Raw genomic sequence first — 23,209 nt, 5'->3', positions numbered from 1 at the left:
AAGCAAGCAAGGTGTGTGTGTGTGTGTGTGTGTTAAAGCATATTTCTCCATGTGTGGTTTTGGTAATTGATGACAACCCCTATGGACTAATGGTTTCCTTGAGTTATATTCGAAGGATTTGTCCATAGTCACTTCTTGATGTCCATCTGTTGGTTTCAAGGAGTTTATATGGTGACCAAGGTGGTATTCAAGGTTTGATTGGTCATGTGAGAGTTGAGATTTTTACAAGCATGTCTTGAAGAAGAAGACTGTGTGAACATTCATGTTTACCTTTAAGCTTTCATTTTTTGAAGAGAGAAGATAAGATACAAGGTTTATCGAGACTAAGTGAAATAGTGAATCAAGTTGATCAAGACACAAAGAATTCAAGATGTACCGAGAGGGATCGAGTGATCCCATGGTATGGTAAACATTGTCCATTATGCTTTGTGTACTAATCCATGGTCTACGTGAGCATTCTGTGTGGGATTAGGTATGTTTCCATGGGATTGCGTGCAGAGGAAGATCTCATACAAACCATGAAGGTGACATCAAGTGGTGATTGTCATCAAATTGCGGTGTGCAAGTTCAAGTGGAGCATCACGAAGCTGTCATACTTGAAGCTTGCCGTCCATTGTGGTGATAATGGACATGTGAAGATGTGCAAAAGAGTGGCTTACCCATAGTGGAGTATGGGGGAGCAATTAACTAGTCTTCATCAAGTCAAGGAATCAAGAAAGGTGGTCCATCTTAAGGAAGACAAGACAGTCATCATGTAGCTCGAGTGGACTATGTGCAAGGTATAGGTTTTCCCTTGATAGGTTCCCTATTTTACTAGTCTGATGGTGGTAGTTGGGAGACCAGGTTATAGTATCAATTGTCGTACTAACAAGGGGGGCCTCTCAAGTGAGTAAATTGATTGTATCGTTCATTGAGAGCTCAAATCATTTGCATCCTTGCATCATCTTTCTTGGTTCTTGTAGTGTTTCTCCTTGTGAGTTTTAGAGGTCATGGCCATCTGCATGACAAGCTCGAGTTCATAAAAAATGGAGTCCATATGCATCTTCTATGATGTTTTCGATGTTGGAGTTTTTGCCGGTTCTTCATTCATAGAGGTTTCACATCTCTATATCATTGGCATTTTTATATCGCTGTTGGATAGATCTTCTCGTCCTGAATCTAACAACCTTGTGTTTTCTCAATCTGGAGCTCATTTATAGAAGTATGGTAGTTCTTGTGTTCCTGCATTTATTTGTTGATTTTGTTCTGGTCCGGAAGGAACCAAGCGGTAGTACCGTGCAAGGTAGCGATACTACCTCTTATCTAAGGAAGTGTCGCTCTGGGCAGCGGTAGTACCGCTTATGGGTGGTAGTGCACTTGCCGAGTGCCGCACGATGTACCGCTGACATTTTTTTGTGTTGGACTGAGCGGTTTCTGGCTGGTAGTACAGTGCGGTAGTACCACTCCCGAGCATAGTACCGCTTGTTACTACCACGCAACTACCACCCTTTCCTCTAGGACCGAAACCCTCAAAGGACTAAGAGCGGTAGTAGGAAACAATACTACCTCTTATACGCGGTAGTACCGCTCTAGGTGCCGAGTGCCGCACGCTGTACCGCTGACATTTTTTTTGTGTTGGACTAAGCGGTCTTTGGCCGGTAGTACAGTGCGGTAGTACCACTCCCGAGCAGTAGTACCACTTGTTACTACCACGCCACTACCGCCCTTTGTTCTGGGCCTGGAACCCTCAACAGACTAAGAGCAGTAGTAGGAAACAGTACTACCTCTTATCTGCGGTAGTACCGCTCTGGGCAACAGTAGTACTGCTTAGGCGGATCTGCCTTCGCCCCTCCTTCCTCTCTACGTTCGTGGACTCTCCACTCCAACCCCAGAAGTAGTACCACCGGGGAGAGTGATAGTACCGCTCTGGCGGCACTACCGCCTCTTGGCCTCGTGCCATTGTACTGTGTGGCTGGCTGTGCCGCCAAAGCGGTAGTATCGCTTGTGTGCAGGCTAAGGGGTAACAGTTGGATTTTTTCCCTCCTATAAAAAGGGTTCTTCTTTCCCATTGAACCTTATCCTTTGAGCTCGTGTTTGCCCCCCATTGTTGACCTTCTTCGAGCTTGCTATCTCTCAATCCCTCCAATGATTCTTGCTAGTTCTTCTGGGAAAAGAGAGAGGAGATCTAGATCCACATCTCCACCAATCAATTTCTCCTCTGTGTGAGGGGAACCCCTTGGATATAGATCTTGGAGTACTTTCTGAGCTCCTTGTTCTTCCTCTCATGTTCCTTTATAGCTTTTCTTGTTGTGGTGGGGTTTGAGTGTGAGAGACTTGGCCACTTTGTGTGTTCTTATTATTGCTTTAGTTGCATCGGTTTGAGTTCTCCACAGTGATACATGAAACTATCGTTTACAATGTCGATCCAGTTGTGCCTGCTGCTTATATTGAAAAACCACCTTTTTGTGTAAGGATAAAGGAACATGCTAAGGTTCCAACCGTGGTTAACAAAAGTAATATATGAGCACCTAGGGCATTTGAACAAATTAAGGTAGAACCTAGTATTGCTATGGTTAAGGATCTCTTAGTTGATAATATCGATGGGCATGCTATTTATTTCTGTGATGAAGCTCCTAGAATTGCCAAACCAGATACTAGAGGAAAGAATAAACCTATTGTTGGCATGGCCATTGTCTCAGTTAAAATAGGATATCATTGTTATCATGGCTTATGTGATTTGGGCGGTAGTGTTAGTGTTGTCCCTTTTACTTTATATCAAGAAATTATGAATGATATTGCATCTGCGAAAATAGAAGATATTGATGCCACTATTAAACTTGCAAACAGAGAAACTATCACACCACTTGGTATTGTTATAGATGTTGAAGTCTTGTGTCGGAAAATAAAATAACCTAAGGATTTTTAGTCCTTGGTTCTCCATAAGATGATTTTTCCCCATAATATTTGGTAAATCTTTCTTGAACATTGTTATTGCTAAGATAGATTGCAATGAAGAAACTGTGTAGGATCCAAAGTATGTTTAGAGGGGGGGGGGTGATTAGACTACTTGACCAAATAAAAACTTAGCCTTTTCCCAATTTTATTTGTGGGAAAGTTTTAGCAATTATAGTAAGTCAAGCACACCCTACACATGAAAGTTTAAGAGTATATCAGCGGAAAGTAAAGACATGCACATGTAAATAGAGGGTAGGGATAGGAAGATCAAATGCAAAGGTTGACACGATGATTTCTGGCGTTGCTTCGATAGGTGGTGCTATCGTTCGTCCATGTTAATAGAGACTTCAACCCATGGAGGGTAACGGTTGCGCGAGTCCACGGAGGGCTACACCCACGAAGCGTCCACGAAGAAGCAACCTTCTCTATTCCACCATGGCTTACATCCACGAAGGACTAGCCTCAATTGGTGTAGATCTTCACGAAGTAGGCGATCTCCTTGCCCTTACAATCTTTTTGGTTCAAGTACACAACACAACGTAGGAGGATCCCAAGAAACACCTAACCAAACTAGGAGGCACCACCCTCCAAAAGGTCATAGATGTGGTAGAACGATGAACTCCTTGCTCTTGTGCTTCAAAAGATAGTCTTCTCAACACTCAATCACTCTGTTACAGATTTGGCTTGGGTAGAAGAGATTGATTGGTTGTAAAGAAACTTGGGGAGGCTAGAGATCTAGTTTCAAATGGATGGATTGAAATACCTTGATCTCAACACATGAGTAGGTGGCTCTCTCTCAGAAAAATGGATACGGAAAGTGTACATGTGTTCTCTACGAATGAGAGGTGGTGGAGGGATATATATAGTCATCTCCAAAAATCCAATCGTTACAACATTATTGACCAACTCGGTGAAACTGATGTGAAACTCGGTGGCACCGACTTGTACAAAATGTGGCCACTTTTGTATTCTTGGTGAGATTGATATAGAAATCTCGATGGTACCGATATGGGTGACCTAGGGTAGTTTCCAAATCTCAGTGTGACCGATTGCAAAACTTGGAAATTCCAATTCTTGAAAATGGCATACCAGAAAGTTGGTCACTGACTACGGTGGCACCGAAAGGAATGTTGGTGGCACTGAGATGCTAGGGTTTGGCATAGGTTCTGTCTTAGATGAAAATCGGTATGGTCAAGCGGATAAAGTTGGTGGCACCAATTTTGATGTATAGGCTTTAGATAAAGAATTTTGTGGGAGAATTTCTTGAGTATTTTTGGTGGCTATCTCTAAGCACTTGAGCAACCAGATCATAGTAGTCACCTCATCCTCTTTTAATAGTATTGGCTTTCCTATGGACTCAAATGTGATTTCTCACAAAATATAAAATGTAGAGTCTTCAAGCTTGTTGCCAATAGATGTTCCTTCCATCTAGGGGTTCTCCTCACAATCCTTAGCCAACACATCTTTGAACTTTTCTAGAATATACTTAGATAAAATCATGAGTTCAATGACACATATGTTGTTTTTAATTACCAAAACCACCTTAGGGAGAAGTTGTGCTTTCAATCTCCCCCTTTTTGGTAATTTATGACAACATATAGACCAAAGCTTCAATAAAGATATAATCAATGATTGTCATCGTTGCTTTGAGAAGTATGTGAAAAGCAAGAGCTCCCCCTAAATTTGTGCATTATTTTAAATTTGTGTTTGAATGCAAATGCACAATTGATTAGGATCATGGGTCACCATTCCATGTCACATACATCTTGGTGGTGCACATAAATGATACGAATGAATAGTAATACACATAAAACGAAACAAATGAGTGAATGATCATCATGTAGATAGATCAATGGTATGAAATAGTAGCATCAACAATCAAAGCGTATGATAAACACAAAGTTTAAGACATCCAAAACACTAAAAGTTTTGAAAACTAAAGAGAGGAAATAAAACAACACACACACTCTCAAAGCCCTATTGATCTATACACTACTCCCCCTTTGGCAACAAGTTACCCAAAAAGTTCACACGTCTAGAACTAGGCGTTGCTCTAGGCTCGACCTCCTCCGGTAGCTGTTTATGGAGTCGACAAGAGAGTGTCGACGAAGGCTTCAACACATGTTGCGGATATAACCCACAACTTGACCCAACCAGGAGGAATGACCCGACCCATACCTGGCGGCTTGTGGGTCACCCCGCTTGTCGAGTTAACCTGGACAACAAGGCCCATGGCCGAGTGTGTTAGCCGACGGAAGGAGGCTCATGGAGAGGCCTGAAGGGCGGCTCACATAGAAGGCCCAAGAAGAGAAGATTCCCTCCAAGGGAAAAGAGACCCACATGAGGATTCAAGAGAAGCTAGTCCATCTGTCGGTGTTCTGGGAATGGGGGTAACCAGACCTGCCTGCCTGCGGCCTAGGGTTGGCCCACTTCATCAGCCAAAAACCAACAGGCCTAGCACCACTCAAGGCAAGGCCCTCGCGAGGGGCCAAGCCTCGCGAGGAGGAAAAACATCAAGACCCGCAGGGGGCCCCCTCAGGACCCCTCCTGAGTGGCGGATATTCCGAGGCGAGACCCGGCCTCACGAGTTGAGGATGACGCAGGGAAGGATAGGCAAGCAGTGTATTGCAAGACGGTGCAGTTTCCCGTTTCGTGCAAAGGAGGGAAGGACGTACACGGGTTCCCAAGGCATCTTCCAAAGGTTTCCATTCTGGTGCAACAAGGCCATCGCCGCTTGCCGGCACGACGGACGTCACCCCTGGACCCATCCCTGTTGGGCTGCACCCACTTTGCAGGCGAAGACCACCTTTTGGACAGCGGAACCATGTTCCCTTGCCCCCCTTCAAAATTGGCCGTTGTGGGATTCCTTCCCGCCGAAACGATAAGGGAAGAGGACCCGGGCTGCCGCTATATATAGAGGATAGGTTACTTCATAGAAGGGGGCCTATTCATTCACTCATCTACTGGCACCACACAAAAGTCACCCAGCCTCCTGAGGCCCTCGAGCACTGTACTAGTTCATCTACCAACCTCCACGAGAGGCAATCCACCAAAGCAGGAGTAGGGTATTACGCTTCCAAGCGGCCCGAACCTGGGTTAACTGTCGTGTTCTGTGTCTTCCTCACTGTCGAGTGAGTTCTCTGCCATCCCCAGCGAGTAGCGAGTTAGGTGAGGCGAGCTAGCTAGAGATCTTCATACACGCCCCTGAGTTTGAAGCTTTAGGGTTTTGTGGAGCCCGAAATCCAACATTTGGCGCGCCAGGTAGGGGTCGTATCAAGGTCTTCTTCGATCTTCATCTTCCCTAAGGCCCACTCGTCCGATGACGGGCGCCCAATAAGCTTCTTTGAGCTTCGTCGAGCTGGCTTCCCATCATACCACAGTGGCCAGAAGTGCATGCACCGGTGTTGTGGTACCAGGCGGCTCGTACCAGATCGTCAACATCATCTCCACCGTCACAACCACCCGCGCCACCCAGGCGCACGGCGACTGGGCGGCGCCCCCGACATCCACGACGCGCTGCATCAACTTGCGGGATCTCAGCACGCACGACTCGCTGCAGATGGCGAGCGAGATGGTCCGCCAACGACCGATACAAGGGTGCTTCGATGCCTCGGCGGACCACATCACATAGCTGATCTCCATCACCCAGAAGGCCATCCTACCCCACTCTTCTTCAGGGCCACATGCGCCAGGCGCCAGGGGCTCGCACCTCATGACGGTCCTCGGGCCTGCAAGTGGCGGGGCCCCTCCGGCGCTTGGCAGGGCCGAGAGAGACGCGTCGCATGCTGCCCTCCTCATCCTCCGGATTCTGGTGGCTGGCCTCGAGGCACAGCATGCCGGCAACCACCAGGGGCACGAAGAGAACGATGGGACGTCCAACGCACACACCGGAGTGCATCACTAATACCAGGTCAACCCCCGACAACCCGGGGTGGCCAGGCGGGAGCGGTTCCTCAAGCGCAGCCAGTGAGCAGCGGAGGTGTTGGTGCGGGCGAACTACGACAATGGAGACACGCCAGGGTACCAAGGGGGGAGTCAGCATCGGGAAATGTCGGGACCACCCAACGGCGGTAGCAGGAGCAAGCGACTTCGTAGGGAGGCCCATCACAAGAAGAACTCTGAGCAACGCGACCGGGGGACCTCCCCCCACCGCAGAGAGGGACCGCCACCTTCGCGCTGTTGAACGGCTTTGGAGGTCGATCTAACACCTACACGGAGCCTTACGTACAGTGTTATGTAACACCACCTAACCCTCCCGTCGAGGAAGAGCCTCACGCATCCACCCCAGGCGCCAATCCTCCTCAGGAGTAAGGAACGCTCGGGGGGTCCCCCTTGAGCCACACCCTAGGGCTCCCAATGGCGGAGCACTGGGCCCAAGAGGCGCGGGCAGGGAGGCGCCCCCAAGTCGCGGGGCATGACGCCAGCCGCCGCCCCCATGGAGGAACTGCGAAGAACCGGGTCCCTGTCCTCAGGAGGACGGGTCAGAGAAAGCAACAAGACACAAGTGGAGCGGGTCACCCGCGCGACTACGGTGCTGGTGTGGGCGCCGAGGGTCGGGCCTCACGAGGCGCCCCTCACGCGTGAAGAAGCTATGCGAGGTAATTTTTTGGTTCACTGCTCTAAGGGGTGTCTGCTGGCCGCTTGAACCTCAAGTGTTCAGGGCACACCTCTGCCATCACATCATTTACGCATGCTCCCATAACTTCTGCTGCATCCATTCAGCGATCTGACATCATACATTGCTTGCATTTTTGTGCGATCTACCCCCCCCCCACGCGGGGGATCTCGTCGGTGCGCATTGCCCCTTCGCGGGACCTAGGGAGGCCCCGTGGCTCCCGAGGGCCAAAATCAACATGATGAAATCGGGCCGCTTGAGCGTCAAAAGGTGGCTACTAAGCATCGAGCCTCAGGGGCCTTACCGGTCATAAGGCCACCTGCCACCCTTGATGCCGTCCACGAGCACTCGGTCTATATCATGGGTGGTAGAGCTTGACCCCGTAGCTACGTTCGTCCATTCGGTCACAAGCAATGGTGGTTGGGAAATGTGCGGGATCGGGTCTTGGCGACGCAGAGCCGGACAAATGTCAAAGGGGGATCCTCAGGAGCCTTATTGGTCACAAAGCCACTTTGACACCCTGGTGCCGTCCAGGCACATTCGGTCGGTATCAGGGGTGTCAGGGCCTTTGCCCCGTGAGGCGCCTCACGACGGTAGGGAAATGTGCGGGACTGGGACCTGTCGATGTAGAGCAGTAGAAAAGCCCCCAACCAGTCTCAGGAGAAGGAGAAACATCACGAAGCCGGAGCGCCCTCGTGTTCACCTTACAGTCCCCGCGGGACCTGCATCAACCCGTGGCACCTCTACATCGTCCTTCAATCCTTACGGAACCTACTTCATCCCGTGACACTCTCACGTAATAACAAGCCAAGGCTGTATATGCCCAGGGCCCCCCGGGGACGCGAAAGGGGTCCATCCCATGCTTAGTGGCAGCCCTACGCTCCGTGCTGGGGAGAAGACGGAGGCAATCAACAGAGTCCACCAATGACCCAAAAGGAATCATGCGCCTATGCCTCGGGGGCAGGGACACTCGCGAGGACAAAGCGTCCTCGCGAGCTCCCAGATACACCCCCACCGTGACACTCTCACGTAATAACGAACCGAGGCTGCATACGCCCAGGGCCCCCCGAGGACGCGGAAGGGGTCCATCCCACGCCTAGTGGTAGCCCTATGCTCCGCGCTGGGGAGAAGACAGAGGCAATCAACATAGTCCACCAATGACCAAAAAGGAATTAGGCGCCTATGCCTCGGGGGTAGGGACACCCGCGAGGCCAAAGCGTCCTCGCGACATCCCAGATACACCCCCACCGTGACACTCTCACGTAATAACGAGCGGAGGCTGTATACGTCCGGCCCCCCGAGGACGCGGAGGGGTCCCTCCCACGCCTAGTGGCAGCCCTACGCTCCGTGCTTGGGAAAAGACGTAGGCAATCAACTTAGTCCAGCACTGACTATGCCCGCAGCTGGGGGGAGATGGCGGCGGAGATTAGCCTAGGTGCCCGAGCGGCATTTGCTTGCTTCTTTCTGGAGCTTGAATTATCCTTTGCTGGACTTAAATTTGCTAATTTCATGTTTGAAAAACAAAATGGGCGGGGGATTTTCTCTTGCGGTTTCTCGTTTCGCCGGCTTTGAAGCCTCCTTTTCTGGATGACATTTTCTGGGGAGTTGAACGCTCCGCACCGCCCGTAGGCACCAAGGAGCGTGAAAGCAAGGACTTGTCGTCACAGGGGCGAACGTTTATAGCGTTCGACCCCCGCTCGGGGGTCCGGATCAAGCACGGTACCACCACAAAGAGTCTCGGGAGGCCTCAGGGCACCTTGCGGCGATGACCGAAGGGACGGAATGGGGAATTGCTCGAACGTCAAAGGGGACTCCTGAGCATCGAGCCTCAGGAGTCTTACCACTCATAAGGCCACTCGCCACCCCTAGTGCCATCCTAGAGCTCCGGTCGATGTCGGGGGCGGCGGGGCCCCGCCCCGTGAAGTGCGTCGAACCTAACGATGGTGGGGAAATGTGCGGGACCGGGGCCTGTCAATGTAGAGCGGCTTAGTGTCAAGGGGGGCTCCTGAGCAACATGCGTTAGGGGCCTTACTAGTCGCAAAGCCACTCGGCCACCTAGGTGTCGCTCATGTCGGCACCCAGGGCGCCGGGACTTTGCCTCGTGAGGAACAACCTTGGTAATGGGTTGCGCCTCACGGCGGCAAGGAAATGTGCGGGACCGGGACCCGCAGACATAGAGTGCCAAAAGGGTCTCCATCCCACCCTACCGACAAAGCAGGAGCTACTCAGGAGGAGCTGTGGAAGGGACCGGCGCAAACCCATGAGCTAAGTACCCCGCTATCTCAGACGGGGGCCATCTGGTTTCGTGTCGAACCAAGAACGAATTGAAAACACGAGTACTAATGAAAGGATGCAGGGCCTAAGGCCTAAGCCGCGGGCAAGGAACAAGGCCATCGACCAAGCGTACAGCGGCACAAATGATGCCTCGGGAGGATGGGACATCCTGAGGGCCCTGGCCGTCGTTGCCCCCGAGCGACGGCTCGGTCCTCGATGGGCCCTATGCGAGGGAGCCAAGCCGCACCAACTACCAGCGAGCAAACCATCGATTCAAGAGTGAAAGGAAAAAGGGAGAACAACAAAGGTAAGATACAAAAGTTTGACACCCGACACGATAGAGTTCATGGTCCTACATTATAGGGGCAGGAAAACAGAAGCCGGGGGACGCCTAGGGGGAGAGGTCGCCGACACCGCCCTCAACGCCGGTAGGTTCGGCGTCGGAGCCCTCCTCCTCACCGGAGATGGTCACCCGGACGTACTGCTCCACCAGGGCGTCCACGCATGGGCGCCCTTCGTCCTGGAGAAGATGCCGGGACTCAGCGGGCACCAGCTCGACGACACGTTGGATATCAAGCTGTGGGACAAGGCGGCGCGGGTTCGAGAATACGAGCGTCAAGGCAAGGCCTAGAAGCTCACGCGCGTTAGACGCGTTGTCCTCCTCCACGCGGGAGACGCCGGCCTCCAGCGTCTCCTCCACCTTCTGGAAGAAGGCAAGGTAACCCCCATCGCTGCTCACCCTTGTCAGCGCCAGGGCATCCCCCACGAATCGGCGTGTCACGCCTGCCGCCCTGTCGACGATGATCATGAATTGCTTGGCACGCTAGGACTCCAACATCCGGGCGTACGCCGCCTCGTCCTGGGCGGCCTGAACAGCATCGGCCGCCTCCTGCACCTGTCTCTGCAGCGATGCCAACTTAGCCTTGGCCTCCGCTTCGCCCTGGCGGGCGGCCTCGGCACTCTCGAGCTGAGCCCGCAGCCCCTCCGCCTCCTCCTGATGCTCGCCGAGCTTGAGCTTCTTGGCTACGGGCGCTCTCGAGAAAAGGGAAGATCAACCACCAAGCAACAGACAGGGCAACAAGGAAAGGGGGTGCAAACGAGGGACTTACTCATCGGTCAGAGCCCAGCGGCGGTGGACGCGCGGCGACCTTCAGAGCCCTCCGCCACTACTCCTAGGGGCGGACGAGGGCGTGAAAGGAGCCACGCGTTTCCTCCTGCCAGGATCGCCTCCTGGAGACGCCATGGAAGACGAGGAAACAAAGGGGAGGGAAGGTTTTCTCGGCGGAGCAAAGGAAGCAAAGAGGAAGCTCAAGATCGCAGTGCCCCCCTTGCTAGGGGTGGGGCAGATTTACAGGAGAGCCGCGGCCACCAACCGTCATGGGAGCGCGAGCGTCACGCGTCCCTCGGGGGTCGTGAGGTGGGCCGGCGGGCGCATTGCCGCCCACGTCGCCTCACCTGACAACCGAGCAGTCACGTTTGTGAGGGCCGTTGGGCGTGGGTAGGCCGTGCCGCTGCCATCCAATGGTAACAATGATGGTCGGCGCAGTTCTTGGAGATCCTGCCATCGTGGTCTGGTGCGCCCCGGACGCCTCTGGACACGTGTTCCACCTGGCCCACAGGCATTTGGGGCTCACGACGCTTCAGGCTGCCCTCATGGCTTTGCCAAGAAGCCAGCCCGGGGGCTACCGTCGGCGTTCTGGGAATGGGGGTACCCAGACTTGCCTGCCTGCGGTCCAGGGTTGGACCACTTCATCAGCTAAAAACCAACAAGCCTAGCACCACTCAAGGCAAGGCCCTCGCGAGGGGCTAAGCCTCGCGAGGAGGAACAACATCAAGACCCGCAGGGGGGCTCCTCAGGACCCCTCTGGAGCGGCGGATATTCCAAGGCGAGACCCGACCTCAGGAGTCGAGGATGACGCGAGAGAAGGACAGGCGAGCAGCGGATTGCAGGACGGTGCAGTTTCCTCTTTAGTTCAAAGGAGGGAAGGACGTACGCGGGTTCCCAAGGCATCTTCCAAAGATTTCCATTCTGGTGCAACAAGGCCATCGCCGCCCGCCGGCAGGACGGACGTCACCCCTGGACCCGTCCCTGCTGGGCTGATAGCCACTTTGCAGGCGAAGACCACCTTTTGGACAGGGGAAGCATGTTCCCCTGCCCCCTTCAAAATTGGCCGTTGTGGGATCCCTTCCTGCCGAAACAATAAGGGAAGAGGACCCAGACCGCCGCTATATATAGAGGATAGGTTACTTCATAGAAGGGGGCCGATTCATTCACTCATCCACCGGTACCACAGAAAGGTCACCCATCCTCCGGAGGCCATGGAACACTGTACTAGTTCATCCACCAACCTCCTCGAGAGGCAATCCAACAAAGCAAAAGTAGGGTATTACGTTTCCCGGCGGCCCAAACCTGGGTAAACTGCTGTGTTCAGTGTCTTCCTCACCATCGAGTGAGTTTTCTGCCATTCCCAGCGAGTAGCGAGTTAGGTGAGGCGAGCCCGCGAAAGATCTTTGTACACGCCCCTGAGTTCGAATCTTTAGGGTTTTATGGAGCCCGAATTTCGACACCAACTCTTAGTAGGACTCTATGTAAGCCTACCCCTTCAACTTATATAAGGAGGGGCAGGCCACCCAAGAGGGACAAGTAAAGTCTGGACAAGACAAATCATTAGAGATAGACACATCAGAAACCCTCGAGACCAGAGGTAGCGATTCGTCACCCTTGTAACCGAGATCATCACATACAAAGCAGGACGTAGGTTTTTACCTCCATCGGAGGGGCCGAACCTGGGTAAACCCGCATCTCTCGATTCCGACCAACCCCTCTCAAGCTCCCACCTAGTTACGATGGCCTCACACCTAAGTCCTCTCACAAGGACATCTTAAAGTGACAAAATCACGACAGTTTATGCCCACCGTACGGCCACACACGGCATTGTTGTTCTTGGAGGAAATTCTTCAGGGACCAAGAAACTCTTGATTGTTGAGATGAAGAAGAATCATCACACAGGAATCCACATCAACTCCTCATCAGTCAAGACGAAAAAGTTTCAGCAGTGGCATACAAAAATACGTGCTCAGAAGATTGTTATGGAAGGGTTGTCCCGACGCGACCATTCCGTACACTGCAACAGGAGCACCTCAACTTTAACAATCAGATTGAAGGTGATTATCATCATGGCAAAATCCGTATGCGAACGGAAAATTCCAAAGTACAAAGTCTGATACATCAGCAGCTTAGAACCAGCCGACAACGCTTTTTTCATGAAGCAAACACGTTGGTACAAATCAGTTTGATGAAGTACTAGCATATAGTACGCTTTTGGAGTACAACAAAGCCAAATCGAAAAAGGAGAGAAAGGCCTCATCCTAGAGGAATTCACAGACACGGATTGTCAAACCGGCGCCGACGTCGAAGCAGGCGCGACCGCAGACTCGCATGGATGTCGCGGCCTCGCCTCAACCCGCCGCGTTCGCCTTCGACGCGCGCCCGGCTCTCCTTGTTGTGCCTCGCCGTCAGCGCACCCGTGCATACGCCCCAACCGACACGACCTCCCCTCAGGCGCACACCCAGCTCCCACTGCGACGGCCCCAGCTGCCGACGCCTGCCCACCTGTGTCCATGGCTCGCCTCCCCCTTGGGCAAAATCGACAAATTTAATCTCTGAATGCAAAAAATCATAAACTGGACTGTGTTTGAAATTTTTTCACTAAACTAATCCTTTTATGTGGCGTCCGACGCTTAGACGTCACACTACACTGTGTGACGTCTTAGCTATAGGCGTCACACCCCCGACCGCGCTGGCACTGCTGGCCCCACTCCAACAGTGTGACGCTTAAACTTCAGACGTTGCACTTGCGGTAGTGTGACGCCGAATGCTTAGGCGTCACACCCTAACTTATCTAGAGCGCTGGCCGGCTTCGAGCTGCGTATAGGCTGCGACGGAGGGAAGGGAAGGGGCGCATATGCCGCGCCTGACTCGGCTGATGATATCCGGGCGCGCACCGGCAACAGGCCGAGGCTGGTCCCGAGCAGCTCCGGGGTGGCGAGCGGCGATTGCGACTTTGCAAAAGCTAGCGGCAGGCAGGCAGGCTGACCCACCAGCCTTTGCCCCAGCTTTGCTACACCTATGTAAAACTATTTAAGAAAGTTACGCAAAGGCTGATTTGGTCTAATCTGCTTGGAGAAGAAAAAAGAGCCAGGCCCATCTTATGAAAATCAAAGGGAAGATAATTAGTTGGGAAGGAAAGAAACGTAAGTAACAGATTACTTAGGTGTAGCATTTCCGCGGCGGCTCGGGGAGCAAGAAAAGGCAAAACTGTAATACATGAAAGAAACAACCACCAAAAACTGCAGCAAACTCTGCTCGATTGATGATGCCCAGCCTGCCTTTCACGCAAGGCACAACGATATCCCTTCTATTTTTCAGTTTAGAAGGACACAAAATAAATTGTCGGGATGGGAACCCTATTTTTCAGTAGCTAAGATCTTGGTGCTGCTAATACACAGACGATTGGGTCATTAGTTGCCTGCTCCACTCTGCCATTATACTGCACAGACATGATGCATGCCTGCCAAACGAGCACGGCCAATCTAGTCCTCCTCCATCTTCAGCAATATTGTTTTTACACACGTCATTAGCCATGCTACTTGCTGCCTGGATTAGCTACCGTCTCAAACGAACTAACTGATCATCCAGTTAAACATATGCTGCAGCGTAGATAGATAGGGCACTCACAGTCTCAGTCGGTGGTATTTCACTGCACCATCCAGCACGCCTCTTACGCCGAGCTCTTCTGGCTCGTCAACGACAACCGCGACGCCGACGCGTACCCATTGATGCAGTTGTAGTTACACCTCGTCGGCATGTGCAGAGTCGTCCTCCCGGCCAGCGCCGACGCGAACGACAGCGGCGAGTATACCACCGACGACGATGCCAAGGGCAGCTGCCCCCGCCTCCCACTTGAACCTCAGCATCCCGCCGAACCCGCCAGAGCTCGTGTCATTGCCACACTATGATGCTGCTGCTGCTGCTGCAGCAGGGGCACAACCACCGTCCCCATCCCTGTAAGCTCAGAAAGTTGCTGCTCACACAAAGAAAGCCAATCAAATTATAGTATAAGACAAATGTGGTTTTAGAAAAAGCAAAACTGTAATGCATACAATAGCCACTGAAAACAGTAGCAAACTCTGGCGACCCCGGAGCTGCTCGGGACCAGCCTCGGCCTGCTGCTGGTGCGCGCCCGGATGTCATCGGCCGAGTCAGGCGCGGCATATGCGCCCCTTCCCTTCCCTCCGTCGCAGCCTATACGTACCAGGATCAATCCATCAATCTACCAAGCCGCTAGCTTCCATCCCCAATTCCCACCCATGCCTTATCTGCTGGACCTGGTGTGGCGGCTCGGGGAGCAAGAGGGCGTGCCGCCCGTCACATGCGTCGCACCAGCAGCCTCGCCAGCTTCGTGCTGTGCATCGCCGAGGAGCTCCGGTGCCGTCGTTCGTCATCTGGGGCACCACCGCCGTCGGCTTCGTCTACGCTCCGCCTGCGCCAGCTCATGCAGAGAGGATACACGTCACACTACCGCAAGTGCAACGCCTAAGTTAGGCGTCACACTGCTGGGTTGGGCCTGCAGCGCAGCGTGACCGGAGTGTGGCGCCTACGTCTAAGGCGTCACACAGTATAGTGTGACGTTTAAGTGTCGGACGTCACATAAAAAGGTCAGTTGAGTGAAAAAAACGAACGCAGTCCAGTTTGTGAATTTTTTGAATTAAAAGGTCAAATTTATCGATTTTGCCCCCCCCCCCCGAGCTGGCCTCGCCTCGACCCGCCGTCATGCCCTCACTTTGACCCACCGTGTTCGCCTGCCGCTGGCCACCCAAAGTTGGGCCCAACCCGCACGAGCTGTAGAGGGAGACCCGCTTCCTCGAGGCGTGCAGCGGCAACCCTCACGTCGTCACCTTTGACTGCATCATGCGGGATCCAGCCACAAAAGATATCGGCCTCTGCAATTTTGGGCTGGTCATGAGGGAGTCCCAGCAGCCGCCCCTCCAGCATGCCGACAGGAAGCTGTACTCCATTCCGGAGATGCTCATGGGGAAGCCAGACTACAGCATCGCCGTGGACGCGTGGTTGCTCGGTTGCGTCGTGGCGGAGCTCGTTAGTGGCGACATGCTGCTGTTAGATACTCTTGTAACGTATGTGTACCATAACAATAGGATCTAGGGTAGACCCATGTTGACCATTTCAGCCACATGTATAGAACGTGGGTTCCCTTCTATATATAGCTTGTACATGTAATCTAATGATCATCTAAAAGAAAGTTTTACATTCCAACTTGGTATCAGTTTTACCAGGACCCCATGGCCGACCCCAACGCTGCATCCTCCTTCTCTTCCGCTGCTCCCAGCTCCGGCTCTACGCCGGCCTCGGCGACCACCCTGGCGTCCGCCGCCGCCCACACGGCCTCGGCCTCTCCCGCGGTACCTTCGCCGCCCTTCCTCTTCCAGGGTTCCTCCCCTGCTCCTGGATCTCATTTTGCCCCTCTTTTCACAACACCTCCGCCGCCGTCGCCGGCGGCTACACCTACACCCCGCCACCCCATCTTCTCTGACCATATCACCAATCACATCAAGTTTCATCTCAACCCCGTTGATCACAACTACCAGAAGTGAAAATCTTTCTTCCTCATGGTCCTGATCCGCTACGGTGTCCTTTACATCATCGAACACCTTCCGCCTCCCAACGCCGATGCTGCCTACCTTGAGCTCGACGCCCACGTCGCCCTCTGGCTCTATGCCACCCTTGCGGATCCCATGATTGACGACGTCGTCGGCACCACCACCACCTACTCCATCTGGAAGAAGATCAAAGACTTCTTCCTCGCCAATCGTGCTGCCCGATTCATGGTCCTTAACCGACAGTACCGAAACCTGAAGCAAGGCGATCTCTCCGTCTCCGAGTACGCGCGCTGCATGAAGCTCCTCACCGACGGTCTCGCTGACATCGACCACGCCGTCAGCGAAACCGACCTCACCACCCAGTTTCTCCATGGCCTGGACAAATGCCTCGACATGATTCGCGTCGTCCTCGGTGACCAGGAGCTACCCTTCGACACCGTCCTCTCCAGGGTGATCCTTGCGGAGGAATCACAGGCGCACCGCGCCGCCGAGGAGAGTGCCTCCGCCTTCGCCTTCACCGGCGGTGACCGCGGCCCCGGCACCAGCTCCGAGGCCGGTGCCCGTGGATCAGGTGACCGTGGCCCCAACACTGGTCCCTCTGATCGCACCTCCTCCGACCGCAACCAGGGCCACCCGCACCCTCCACAAGAACCCGCCGGACGTGGACGCAGCGATGGTGATCGTGGTCGTGGGCGTGGCCGTGGCCGTGGACGCGGACGCCACGATTCCTCCGGGCGCAACCAGTCTTCTCCGCCGACGTTCTTTCCCTTCATCGGCTATTTCGATCCATACGGCATGACCTTCCCATCACTGCGCCCTGGTTGGATCCCTTCCAACGCTGCTGGCGTTTTGGGACCCCGACCCGGTGCTCACGCCCATGCATACGCCATGTACCCACCCTACCAACCCACACCACCATCGTGGGAGCACCTCGCCATGCTCAACGCCGCCTTTAGCAACTTCGGCATCAACCCGCCTCCCGCCCCCGAGTGGTACATGGATAGTGGAGCTTCTTCGCATGTGACCGGCACCCAAGGTATCCTAACCTCGTCTAGTCGTTCATTACAGCATGTTCCTTCTAGCATTCTCGTTGGCAATGGACAACATCTCCCCGTCACCGCCACCGGCTCCACACTCCTTCATCCACACAAGTTTTGCCTTACGGACATACTTGTCTCTCCCACCGTTGTCACTAGCCTTATCTCTGTTCGCAAGTTTACCAACGATAACTCATGCTCTGTTAAATTTTTTCCCTGTGGTTTTCTTGTGAAGGATCTTCGCACTCGTCAGTGTTGGAAATATGCCATAGAGGCAATAATAAATTAGTTATTATTATATTTCTTTGTTCATGATAATCGTTTATTAGCCATGCTATAATTGTATTGATTGGAAACACAATGCATGTGTGGATACATAGACAAAACATTGTCCCTAGTAAGCCTCTAGTTGACTAGCGCGTTGATCAAAGATGGTCAAGGTTTCCAGACCATAGGCAAGTGTTTTCACTTGATAACGGGATCACATCATTAGGAGAATCATGTGATCGACTAGACCCAAACTAATAGACGTAGCATGTTGATCGTGTCATTTTGTTGCTACTGTTTTCTGCGTGTCAAGTATTTGTTCCTATGACCATGAGATCATATAACTCACTGACACCGGAGGAACGCTTTATGTGTATCAAACGTCGCAACATAACTGGGTGACTATAAAGATGCTCTACAGGTATCTCCGAAGGTGTTCATTGAGTTAGTATGGATCCAGACTGGGATTTGTGACTCCGTGTGACGGAGAGGTATCTCGGGGCCCACTCGGTAATACAACATCACACACAAGCCTTGCAAGCAATGTGACTTAGTGTAAGTTGCGGGATCTTGTATTACGGAACGAGTAAAGAGACTTGCCGGTAAACGAGATTGAAATAGGTATGCGGATACTGACGATCGAATCTCGGGCAAGTAACATACCGAAGGACAAAGGGAATGACATACAGGATTATATGAATCCTTGGCACTGAGGTTCAAACGATAAGATCTTCGTAGAATATGTAGGATCCAATATGGGCATCCAGGTCCCGCTATTGGATATTGACCGAGGAGTCACTCGGGTCATGTCTACATAGTTCTCGAACCCGCAGGGTCTGCACACTTAAGGTTCGACGTTGTTTTATGCGTATTTGAGTTATATGGTTGGTTATTTCGGAGTCCCGGATGAGATCACGGACGTCATGAGGGTTTCCGGAATGGTCCGGAAACGAAGATTGATATATAGGATGACTTCATTTTGTTACCAGAAGGTTTTCGGGCATTACCGGTAATGTACCAGGAATGACGAATGGGTTCCGGATCTTCACCGGGAGGGGGGCCACCCACCCGGGAGGGCCCAAGGACCTTGGGGTGGCGCACCAAGTAGGTGGGGTCAGCTCAGGGCTGTCTTGCGCAAGAGACAAAGGAAAACCAAAAGAAGAGAAAGAGAAAAAAAAGGGAAAGGTGGGAAGGAAGAGAAGGACTCCTCCTTCCAATCCTAGTTGGACTAGTTGGACTAGGATTGGAGGAGGACTCCAACTCCTCCTTGGTGGCGCAGCCCTTGGGGCTCCTTGAGCCTCAAGGAAAGCCTCCCCTCCCCTCCTCCTATATATATGGAGCTATTAGGGCTGATTTGAGACAACTTTTGCCACGGCAGCCCGATCACATACCTCCACGGTTTTTCCTCTAGATCGCGTTTCTGCGGAGCTCGGGCGGAGCCCTGCTGAGATTAGATCACCACCAACCTCCGGAGCGCCGTCACGCTGCCGGAGAACTCATCTACCTCTCTATCTCTCTTGCTAGATCAAGAAGGCCGAGATCATCGTCGAGCTGTACGTGTGCTGAACGCGGAGGTGCCGTCCGTTCGGCACTAGATCGGAGTGGATCGTGGGACGGATCGCGGGGCGGTTCGTGGGACGGTTCGCGGGGCGGATCGAGGGACGTGAGGACCTTCCACTACATCAACCGCGTTACTTAACGCTTCTGCTGTGCGATCTACAAGGGTACGTAGATCGGAAATCCCCTCTCGTAGTTGGACATCACCATGGTAGTACTTCGTGTGCATAGGAAATTTTTTGTTTCCCATGCGACGTTCCCCAACAGTGGCATCATGAGATAGCTTCATGCGTAGATGTCTTCTCGAGTAGAACACAAAAGTTTTTGTGGGCGGTGATGTGCATTTTGCTGCCCTCCTTAGTCTTTTCTTGATTCCGCGGTATTGTTGGGTCGAAGCAGCTCGGACCGACATAACTCGTACGCTTACGAGAGACTGGTTTCATCGCTACGAGTAACTCCGTTGCTCAAAGATGACCGGCGAGTGTCGGTTTCTCCAACTTTAGTTGAATCGGATTTGACCGAGGAGGTCCTTGGATGAGGTTAAATAGCAATTCATATATCTCCATTGTGGTGTTTGCATAAGTAAGATGCGATCCTACTAGATACCCATGGTCACCACGTAAAACATGCAACAACAATTAGAGGACGTCTAACTTGTTTTTGCAGGGTATGCTTGTGATGTGATATGGCCAATGATATGATGTGATATATTGGATGTATGAGATGATCATGTTGTAATAGTTAATATCGACTAGCACGTCGATGGTACGACAACCGGCATGAGCCATAGGGTTGTCTTTAAACTAACGTTTGTGCTTGCAGATGCGTTTACTATATTGCTAGGACGTAGCTTTAGTAGTAATAGCATGAGTAGCACGACAACCCCGATGGCGAGACGTTGATGGAGATCATGATGATGGAGATCATGGTGTGACGCCGGTGACAAGAAGATCGTGCCGGTGCTTTGGTGATGGAGATCAAGAAGCACATGATGATGGCCATATCATGTCACTTATGAATTGCATGTGATGTTAATCCTTTATGCACCTTATCTTGCTTAGAACGACGGTAGCATTATGAGGTGATCTCTCACTAAAATTTCAAGACAAAATTGTGTTCTCCCCGACTGTGCACCGTTGCGATAGTTCTTCGTTTCGAGACACCACGTGATGATCGGTGTGATAGACTCAACGTTCACATACAACGGGTGCAAAATAGTTGCACACGCGGAACACTCGGGTTAAGCTTGACGAGCCTAGCATGTGCAGACATGGCCTCGGAACACATGATACCGAAAGGTCGAGCATGAATCGTATAGTTGATATGATTAGCATAGAGATGCTTACCACTGAAACTATTCTCGACTCACCTGATGATCGGACTTGAGATAGTGGATTTGGATCATGTACCACTCAAATGACTAGAGAGATGTACTTTTTGAGTGGGAGTTCTTAAGTAATATGATTAATTGAATTAATTTTCATGAACATATTCTAATGGTCTTTGCGAATTACGATGTAGCTTGCGCTATAGCTCTACTATTTTTATATGTTCCTAGAGAAAATTTAGTTGAAAGTTGATAGTAGCAAACTTTGCAGACTGAGTCTGTAAAACCGAGGATTTTCCTCGTTGCTGCGCAGAAGGCTTATGTCCTTAATGCACCACTCGGTGTGCTGCACCTCGAGCGTCATCTGTAGATGTTGTGAACATCCGACATACACGTTTTTGATGACTACACGATAGTTCAGTACAAAATACTTAACGGCTTAGAAGCAAGGCGCCGAAGACGTTTTGAAACGTCACGGAACATAAGAGATGTTCTAAAGAGATGAAATTGTGATTTCATGCTTGTGCCCTTGTTAAGAGGTATGAGACCTCCGACAAGATTCTTTGTCCACGAAGTAAAGGAGAAAAGCTCAATCGTTGAGCGTGTGCTCAGATTATCTGAGTACGACAATCGCTTGAATCAAGTGGGAGTTGATGTTCCAGATAAGATAGTGATAGTTCTCCAAAGTCACTGCCACCAAGCTATGAGAGCTTCGTGATGAACTATAACATATCAAGGATAGATACAATGATCCTTGAGCGATTCGCGATGTTTGACACTGCGAAAGTAGAAATCAAGAAGGAGCATCAATAGTTGATGGTTAGTAAAACCACTAAGTTTCGAGAAAGGCAAGGGCTAGAAGGGATACTTCGTGAAACGGAAAAGTAGTTGCTGCACTAATGAAGAGACCCCAGACTAAACCCAAGCCTGGGACTAAGTGCTTCTGTTATGAGGGGAACGGTCACTGAGGCGGAGCAACTCTAGATACTTGGTAGATAAGAAGGTTGGCAAAAGTCGAAAGAAGTATATTTGATATACATGATGTTGATGTGTACTTTACTAGTACTCCTAGTAGCACGAGGGTATTGGATACCGGTTCGGTTGCTAAGTGATTAGTAACACGAAATGAAAGCTACGACATAAACGGAGACTAGCTAAAGGCGAGGTGACGACACGTGTTGGAAGTGTTTCCAAGGTTGATATGATCAAACGTCGCACGCTCCCTCTACCATCGGGATTGGTGTTAAACCTAAATAATTGTTATTTGGTGCTTGCGTTAAGCATGAACATGATTGGATCGTGTTTATTGCGATACGATTATTCATTTAAAGAGAATAATGGTTACTATATTTACTTGAATAATCACCTTCAATGGTTTATTGAATCTCGATCGTAGTGTTACACATGTTCATGATATTGGTGCCAAAAGATACGAGGTAATGATGATAGTACCACTTACTTGTGGCACCGCCGGTTGAGTCATGTTGGTATAAATTGCATGAAGAGGCTCCATGCTGATGGATCTTTATACTCACTTGATTTTGAATAAACTAGTGACATGCAAATCATACCACATGAGCAAGGCCTTGTTTTCATTGAGATGAAACAAAATAGTAACTTGTTGGAAGTGATAAATTTTGATGTATGCAGTCCAATGGGTGCTGAGGCACGCAGTGGATATCATTATGTTCTTACTTCAATGACAATTTGAGTAGATACAAGAGTATTTACTTAATGAATCGCAAGTCTGAAATATTGAAAAGTTCAATTCTGTTTCGGAGTGAAGTTCGTCGTAACAAGAGGATAAACTGTCTACGATATGATCATATAAATGAATATCTGAGTTACGAGTTTTGGTACGTAGTTAAGACAATGTGGAAACTGTTTCGCAGTTCATGCCACCTGGAACATCATAGTGTGATGATGTGTCTGAACGTCATAGCCACGCACTATTTGGTATGGTGCATGCTATGATGTCTCTTATCGAATTACCACTATCGTTTATGGGTTACGCATTAGAGACAACCACATTCACTTTAAATAGGGCACCACGTATTTCCGTTGAGATAACACAGTATAGACTGAAGTTTAGAGAAATCTAAACTGTCGTTTCTTGAAAGTTTGGGGCTTCGACACTTATGTGAAAAAGTTTCAGTGTGATAAGCTCGAACCCAAAGCGGATAAATGCATATTCATAGGATATCCAAAACAGTTGGGTACATCTCCTATCTCAGATCCGAAAGCAAAGTGTTTGTTTCTAGAAACGGATCCTTTCTTGAGGAAAGCTTTCTATCGAAAGAATTGAGTGAGAGGGTGGTAGAACTTGATGAGGTTATTGAACCATCACTTCAACCAGTGTGTAGCAGGGCGCAGGAAGTTGTTCCTGTGGCGCCTACACCAATTGAAGTGAAAGCTGATGATGGTGATCATCGAGCATCAGATCAAGTTACTACAAACCTCGTAGGTTGACAAGGTCGCGTACTACTGCAGAGTGGTACAGTAACCCTGTCTTGGAGGTCA

At 51.1% G+C, this 23,209-nt stretch overlaps 1 pseudogene; it reads left to right on the top strand.

The window, feature by feature from the left end:
* Positions 1-5,165: 5,165 nt before the first annotated feature.
* LOC123450374 lies at positions 5,166-12,011 on the top strand (annotated as a pseudogene).
* The last annotated feature ends 11,198 nt before the right edge of the window (positions 12,012-23,209 follow it).

This window comes from Hordeum vulgare, chromosome 4H (genome assembly GCF_904849725.1).
Source record: "Hordeum vulgare subsp. vulgare chromosome 4H, MorexV3_pseudomolecules_assembly, whole genome shotgun sequence".
Lineage (NCBI taxonomy): Eukaryota > Viridiplantae > Streptophyta > Magnoliopsida > Poales > Poaceae > Hordeum > Hordeum vulgare.
Note: the sequence above shows the minus strand (reverse complement) of the source record. Positions and strands in the feature narration are given on the sequence as shown.